Raw genomic sequence first — 9034 nt, 5'->3', positions numbered from 1 at the left:
GCATGAGAAGAAATTTCCAATAGACCATTAAAAAAAGATCTACATTGCAGAATTTTGAGAAACATTTTGTGTGTCTTGTTTTTATGGTTGCTCCATGATTGCTCTGACCTTACTAAAAGAAAAAAAATCCAGTGTCTCCAAGTCTGCAAAAAAGTCACTAGATTATGTATAATTTGCCAACTGTCGGTGCTTTATATATATATATATATATAAGCATATTTGATTGATTTCAGCTAAGAGCGTTCTCAAATGATTTTGATGTGAGTTATTCAATATGGACAGGATTGTGACATTTACTTCAGTTTAATGAAAGCCGAAACACACACACACACACACACACACACACACACACACACACACACACACACACACACACACACACACACACACACACACACACACACACACACACACACACACACACACACACACAAACATGAGTGCTTTGAACATGAACAGCCCATAAACTTGAAGTGCATGTGAAAAACTTTATTTGAGAGAGACCTTTATTTTGTTTAATCAAATTGTTTTCTTGATGTATTGTTCTCTTTTAAAAGACATTCATCTCTCTTAATCTAAACTATATGGCCGATTTTTTTCATAGTTCTGGTAATGCATTTAATCTGCAAAAATGTCTTTAAAACATCTTTCTCACCGAAACATTATTGAAGTTCATTACCCCTGATGTTTTGTACATAAAATTGCTGGGATGCATTTAATGTGTGGAAATATTAGCCTATAAAACAGGACAGAGTGAGCCAGAACATGCACTGGTTGATTTAAAACATACAAAAAGAACAGAATCATTGCAGATCTGCAAAGATAAACAAGCTAATTGTTTTAAAAATGATCTAGTTATTTTCATGCTGTGAAGAGCATGTAAACTAATTTGTCCTATTTTGGGCAGACATGTTTGTGAAGAAGTAAAATTTAAATAAATTAGATACCCAAATGCATCACACACACACACACACACACACACACACACACACACACACACACACACACACACACACACACACACACACACACACACACACACACACACACACACACACACACACACACACACACACACATTTTTAATAACTTATTTATTAATTATATAGTATCAAATAATTCTGGATACTGCATTTAAAGACTTTTTAACCATATGCCACCCACGATTACAAAACTCCATTAAAGCTCTTGGCTTGTTTTCTGATGACTTCAGTCAGTTTAAATCTAATAGCAATTATATCAAAGTGTAATTGCTCTCAAATCTCTCGATAAGACTGAGTGAAAACAAACAGAGCTTTCAAACGGTTTCTTTGCAGTTAAGTTCAAATGGCTTCATTACCACCGGCTGGACCCGAAACAAACAGCCCAAATGATCGTAAGGGTTACGTAAACATTCCCAAATGAGATGCTGGAAAACCCCCTACTATCTCCAGTTTAATCCCAGGAGACATTCAGATTAGATACGGATATAGTAAACGTACAATCCTGCCTCTTTTTAATCAGATAATGGGCTAAATTGAAATCAAAGTGGCATTATGTTGAACATGTTGCTGTATACATTTCAGTGATGCCATCCTGTCTCGCAAAGGTGTTACCATAATGAAATGTTAGTAACATAAATATTTAGGTGGCCTGTTAGTAACCTAAACATAGACGTACGTGTATATACACACAACAGCATGTCGGAGTCTATTCAGAGTCCTGCATATGGGTATTACAGGTTTTAGGTGTTGAAAAGAAATATGGGCGTAGTTACTGTAAAGCGTTAGTGACATATACAACAAGTACATCCAAATAGATTCACACCATTAACCCACTGATGGGTGTTTAATGGACACTTTGCCACAGGTGTGGTCTCTTTTTTTTGTGTGGTTGGATTTGAGACGATGTCAATATCAGGATTCAGACCTGAGATTTAAAGTGTTAGTGTTGCATTTAAATCCTGAAATTGTTTAAAAAAAAGGGGTCCTAAATATCTGACTTTTTGCCTTGAGAAAAAAAAGTGCACCGTGCAATTGTTTGTCAGTTACACTATAAATGTTCTTTATAAGACGGCTTTAATTGTTCCATGAAGAAACGTTAAAATTCATGGAAACTTTACATTCCACAAAAGTTTCTTATTATTTTAAGAACTGTTCACTAAAAGTTCCTTTGCACTCTAAATAAGTCTTGGGTTATTTTTTCTACCCAAATCCTGCGTTGAGCCTTTTGGATCGTTTTTTCTTTCTCTTTCTCTCAGTGTTTGGGTAGTTTTTGTGTAACCCAGATCCTGGGTCAGACATAACCCAGAGGTTGAGTTATTTATCACAGGCTTTTTGCGACTTTTTCAGGAGAGTGCAGTTCCCAGCTCCATCAAATTGGTGCATGTCTTCTTCTGTAAAAGGTACAGTTTTTAGATTATCTATCAATTTCTTATAGTGCTGTATACCATTTAATTTTATGCAAAGCAACATACAGGGGCGCGATGTGAGTCACCTACACCAGGGGTTTTCAAACTGGGGTCCGGGGACCCCCAGGGGTCCTCCAGAAGGTTCTAAGGGGTCCCCAGAAAATTTCAATTCAATTTCAAAAACGGATAAAGTTGACCTAATATTCTAACAGTTCCATTTCTAAATGTTTCTCTCTTTTCTTGCCATATACATTCCAGAATTGTATATGTTTCCTTTGTATCTTTAGTTTGTTTTTCTCACTATAGTCCGCTTTATCTTGCTCACTGGGGTTGTAAAGCAGTTTTCTTAACACCATACGTACGCTGCTTGCATACATTTATTGTGAAAGTTGCTTATACAAATAATTTTTAAGCTTTGACGTCTCTCGCGGATAGTGCTGAGCAACAAAGTCTTCGCCCCTCTTCTCTTACATCGAAATCTTCCGCCATTTCTCTTTAAAAATTCTCGTTTTAGACTCTAATTCATGACTGGTTGTTTGTTTTGCTCTATTCTCTGCGCTTCTGCGAGGAATCAGCCGGAAGCTAGTTATTTTGGTCTATAAAGTTTTAAATATGTATATTTTTCTTACACAAACGCATCACTTCGCTTCAGAAGGCCTAACCCCTCGGAGCCGTGTTGAGCAGTTATATGATGGATAGATGCACTTTTAATAATTTTTAATTGAAAAGGTTCTTCTTCAGGTTTATACATCCAACATTAATAGGCAATTTAAGTTGGGAAACAATATGTTGTATTTATAATGTCACACTTATTTATCTAACAGTTTAAATGTTTTTTCGTACATAAAAATTGATGGATTTTAGGAAGGGGGTCCCTCATAAAGGTTTGTCATATTTGGGGGTCCTTGGCATCATAAAGTTTGAAAACCCCTGACCTACACTACATGAGTGTCTCGTCGGCCTTTTCACATGATGGAAACACCTGATTCCTTTGCATAACATTTTATGATTTTATTCAAAAAGATACAGAATACAAATACTTGGGAATTTAGAATATGTCCTCAGAGCTGTTCACTGTTTGTTTATGGACAGGTTATGGAGTCAGTCACAGCATATTTTGGCTTCGAGTGAAACGCAGGGCGGCGGTCTGAAGTTAGAAGTTCCCCCGCTGAACACAATACAAGCTCTGGCATGAGATCCAGCGCCGTTACGGTGGAAATGGGATATCAGAGACTGGACGATTACACTTGAATGTTTAATTTTTTATAATGTTTGTTAAAGGAGCTTAAATGTAGGCAATATGTATTAAAACAATATAAAATATGCTGTAAAAATATGATAGGAAAATAAAGGAATTATCATGCAAACCAGTGGATGTGTGAAGTATTTAAAAAAAAGTTTAGAGGATTTAAGTTAATCTGTAAACATTATTTAATGTATGAAGTAAAAAAAAGAAAGAAAAAGAAGCAGCTAGTATTATAGTAAAAATGAATCAACCCATTATGTTGGGTTAAATTAATAAACAACCCAATTTTCTGAGTAAAATTAACCCAACATGTGTTCTGTCCTATATTTACTCTTTTGCTAAAAACAACCAAACTGGGTTGTATTTAACCCAATGTGGCAAAAGTTACTGCATGCGAAAACCCCCTTTATTTTTAAAAGTGTTATGGAACATTTTGACATTTGATTAATATTTTGTGTCCTATTCTACTCTAGCGTCCCTTTAGATGCACAAGATTACGCCCGAGTCCTCTGTAGATGTTGTTCTGTGAGACTTCCCCTCCAGGGGCCCTGATTGTGGACGGTCATTCCTGTGCTATTATCATAGATCAGGAATATTCTGTGCACAGGAAACCCATTCTTCCCCTTGGTTTGACTCACCCTGTCATTTTCCCATCTGTCCGTGTGAGCTCCAGCCCAAATGATGTGTTCTGATCGGTGTGCATCAGTGCCTCTTTAACTGTCTGTGGCTACAGGGAATTCACGGCAGCCCAGCCAAACGCAGTATCCATACTCGGAGATGAGCCTTCCGTGGATGAAATTGGGGATTTCCTGACGTCTTTTGATAACCCACATTTACCAAGGTGGGCTATTACGAGAACAGAAATGGAAGCCACAACATAAAGGGCTACATTTAACTGTTGTACCATTTATTTACATTTTGGTGCTATAAAGACCTAGTAGCACTACTGTTCAAAAGTTTGGGATCACAATTACTTTTTTTTAAAAGCAAGAATGCATTTGATCAATAAATTGATATAAAAGAGACAGCAAATACATTTATAATGTTACTTTTTTTTTTTTTTTTACTTCACCAAAAATGCTGAAAAAATAATCCTCATCATATTAGAATGATTTCTAATTCAGTTTTGATCACAGGAATAAATTACATTTTAAAATATAGAAAACAGCTATTTTAAATTGTAATAATATTTCACAACATTACTGTTTTACTGTATTTTGGATCAAATAAATGCATTGTTGGTGAGCAGAAAAGACTTCTTTCAAAAACATAAAAATATCTTACCGACCCCTTATTTTGAACTGTAGATGATATGTATATGATCCCTTTTTTAATGTTATGATTACAATAATTGTTAGTATCCAATCAATAAAAGAAAAAAAAAAGTTGTTGAACACTACAAAAGTATTTTTCTGACTTTTGTTAGACTTTGCCATCCATTTGTTTCCAAGTATTTTAGTTCAAAATGTAGAAGCTGAAGCCACTTGAAAATCTGAACTCTTGGTGGCGCTAGAGATTTTGAGGACCATTAAATGGATGACATTTTAGACCTCATGCTATAACCAATTCTTATACGTTTTTACCATATGATTCTGCAGTAAACAGCCGAATAGGAATGACAACTCTTTGAAGAGTTTGATTCAGGTTTATTTCATAGGATTTTATAAATTTACAAACCCATTCCAGAAACAACAAATTATTCTCAGAAATGGCAGTAACATGTTACTCAAAGTCGACTGGCTCCCGCCCTCTTTCGGTGTTGACCCTTTACGCCGCGGCGCCTTCCCGGTCGGCCTGCCACCCTAATTTTGCCCATAATCGAGTCCCGCCATTTCTCTAAACCAACAACTTCAAAGTAGGACTCCAGCACTCCTGATAGCTGGATAATTTAATGGCTGAGTCTCGTTCTTTAGTGGGTGGAGGGCTGAGAGATGCTATCACCCGTTTCCAACCATTTAATCGCAGCAATTAGAACAAATTCTCGATCTGTAATTTGCTTTCATCTGTAACGACAGAATCGATTGGCTGATGGAGCCTGTTAGACGTGCACAACGAGTTATAAAAAAGGAAATTCTATTTTAAGCTATTTCTATTTTCAGTCACAATATTTATTGTGGGCTTGTTTCTTTTGGATGAACCAAATGCGCCGCTGTGGTTGGCTGTGGCGCAATCGTCCTCAGAATCTTAACATATTCCAGTCAGTCTGTTCATGGGTTTGTCGTAATTACTGATGATTAACACTGTGAGGAATACACAAAAAAATGCAATCCTGTACGGATTGTTTGCAATGATGAAAAGGTCTAGTTCTCATTCTGTAGCAGCTGCGATACACAGATCTCTGCAGGAATATCTCTGTGCGAAATGAGAAATATTCATTAGAGTTAAACAAACCCTTCGGTCCTACCCCGAAGTCAACCGCATCCTGATTTTAATCTTGCATAAGAGACAAATCTGAGCATGACTTTCTTTAAGCCCAGGTGCTGCGCTAGAGGTGCTTTTGACAAGGTTTATCACCCACACAACAGATCATTTACAACAGCCCACAGCTCTTGCAGCAGATAATCTCTCTGCTCGGCATTGCTTACAAACAGCGGCGATCAGTGCGGGTTCTGTGACACACATCGTCGCCCCTCTTGACTGCGGCCTGCATCTTGCACACCTTCTAGCTGCGTCCCATTTCAGAGGCTGCACCCTTCTAAGGCCGTTTCACGGGCAATGAACAAATGGATCCTTCGCCGCCTTGCCTAGCCCAGGATTCATTGCACGTTGCAGGATTTTTTTGGAGAGAAATTGCCATGAGGGTGAGTAAATAAAGACTATTATAGGTGGACTATTATTTTAGGTAGTGCCTAATAATGCTATCTTTTCCTTTTGGTTTTAAGGTGAAATATGACCCGGACCTTGACCTTCTTGACAGGTGTCATGAGAGACAGATGATCTCTCACACACAATGAGGATATAGATGATCATCATATGAATGACGTCCTTCATTAACAGCAACATTTATTTGGCCCACGAGTTTCTTGTCCCAGCGGTCTTTGGCATATTCCAGCATGCAACCACCCATCACTCCTCTCATTTTTTAACGAGCAAGACTTGTATGACCCAAGAAAAAAAGCTTAATTACCCTCTCTGGACCCCGTTTCAGACGTGCAGGGGTGGGTGGTCTGCTGCAGTTTCCTCCCTGCATAACACTCAAATGTGTGCTGTGCGTCCATTAAAAGGGAAAAAATAACAAAATGCCTCATTGAAAACACTTGAAATGACTAAAACATACGTTCTTATTGGCTGGTTTATTGGTTAGACTAACAATAAAACAGCAAGGTCAAACATCGTCTTTCTGTGATCTCATGACATTTTCAAATGTTTATATTTTCATGTGATCATAGTCATCAATTATCACATGTGTTCAAACATACCACATAATAAAGACAGTCCTTGCATTTCCAACTGCACTTCTAACTGTCTAACTTGAAAGATATCGTTTAAATACATTAACAGCACATCAGACATCAGCATTCTGTTTCAGAATCACTTTAACTCTTTGGAATGTGAAAATTCAAATACATTTTAGAATGTTACAATACACAGAATAGGCCTCGGTTGCTATGCAGTTAGAATGTATAGGTGATTTTTCCGGGCGGTTGCTAGCCTTCACGTGCTATCTGAAATTTCCTACTTCCCACTTCTGAAGTTGAAGAGCTCATTGCATTCAAATTTTGACTTCATATCCTATTTTTTTAAGTGGGAAACTAGTATTTACGATAATTCCGATAGCACATGCACTGTTAACCCGGATAAGTTGAATTTACTTAAAAAATTTGCGGAAACTGGTTGCTCTAAAAAAAATTAAGTAATGTGAACTTAAAAATGTTGGTTAATTTAACTTAAATATATTTGTAATATCAATTACTTGGTAGTTATTACACTTAAGTTCAACTTAATAATAAGTAAGTTAAGTTTATATAAATTGTTTTCTTTTTTTACTTTGTTATATCAAATAAAAGGTATATTCATACAATTTTCTGTTTTAGTTCAATTCAATTCCAAAACATATACACCGTAAAAACTAATTTGTTCAGTTTACTTCATTCAATTGTGCAAACTCTCAAGTTGTTCTTACTTAAACTGTTTAAGTTTTGTCTATCTGTGATCTGAGGAAGTGTATTCCCAGAGTGCATTGCGGCATGAATAAATGAATTGCTTTGTTTTACTATTTTTGACTTTATTTTACCATTTGTCTTTTGTCAATATAACCCCAATAACGACAGCAAATAAAATTGTAAAGGTATTATTAATAATAAAAATAAATAGAAAAAACATTGTTACCATTATTGTGTTTTGCATGCTGAATGTTGAAGTCTGTGTGTGACTCAAGCATGATCATTGGTCAATTGCAAGATATTGTCACAAAAGTAGAGGGATTATATCAATCCAATTAAAAATGTATGCCATAAGTGTTAGTAATCTTCGATGTAAAAGCAGCGCCATTTTAGGACTGAAGAAGTACTAACATTTAATTAGGCCTACTTATTTATACTTAATTCTTCCCATATATTTTCTAATTTCGCTTATTAATCTCATGCACCTGGCAAGATATGACAATATTGACCCCCACTGTGTCCTGAGACATGGAGATGCATGCACTAGTACTGGACCACACATGGCTGAACTAAAATGGGGTCTAAAATGTCACCTGACCCCATTTGAGGTTCCTCAAAATCTATAGCGCCACCAAGAGTTCAGATTTTCAAGTGTTCTTTAGCTTCTAAATTTTGAAGAGTCTCTGTTTGGAGGAAGCAATTCAGTTGAAGGAGTCATTGACGCTGGAACAGCTCTGATCGATTCAAACTCAGATGAATAACGTGTGACTTCCACATTTCAGAATCGTCGAAATGAACCAATTCGAAAAAGTCCTACATTTCTGAATCGGACATTGCCTGTTCTGATTCTGAACAGCCGGTTGCACATGCTTTTTTTTAGCTGCTACGTTTTTAATAAAAAAAAAACATTACTGAAAGCTTTATGATTTAAAAATAGCATCTAGCTACTGAGAAATGTAGTTAGTCTTTGGTTAAATTAAAGGCACAATATGTAAGATTTTTGGATTAAAATATCCAAAAACCACTTGAACAATGTTATATATACAGTGAGGAAAATAAGTATTTGAACACCCTGCTATTTTGCAAGTTCTCCCACTTAGAAATCATGGAGGGGTCTGAAATTGTCATCGTAGGTGCATGTCCACTGTGAGACATAATCTAAAAAAAAAAATCTAGAAATCACAATGTATGATTTTTTAACTATTTATTTGTATGACACAGCTGCAAATAAGTATTTGAACACCTGTCTATCAGCTAGAATTCTGACCCTCAAAGACCTGTTAGTCTGCCTTTAAA

The sequence above is a fragment of the Gobio gobio genome, assembly GCF_949357685.1.
Source record: "Gobio gobio genome assembly, chromosome: 12".
Classification (NCBI taxonomy): domain Eukaryota; kingdom Metazoa; phylum Chordata; class Actinopteri; order Cypriniformes; family Gobionidae; genus Gobio; species Gobio gobio.
Note: the sequence above shows the minus strand (reverse complement) of the source record.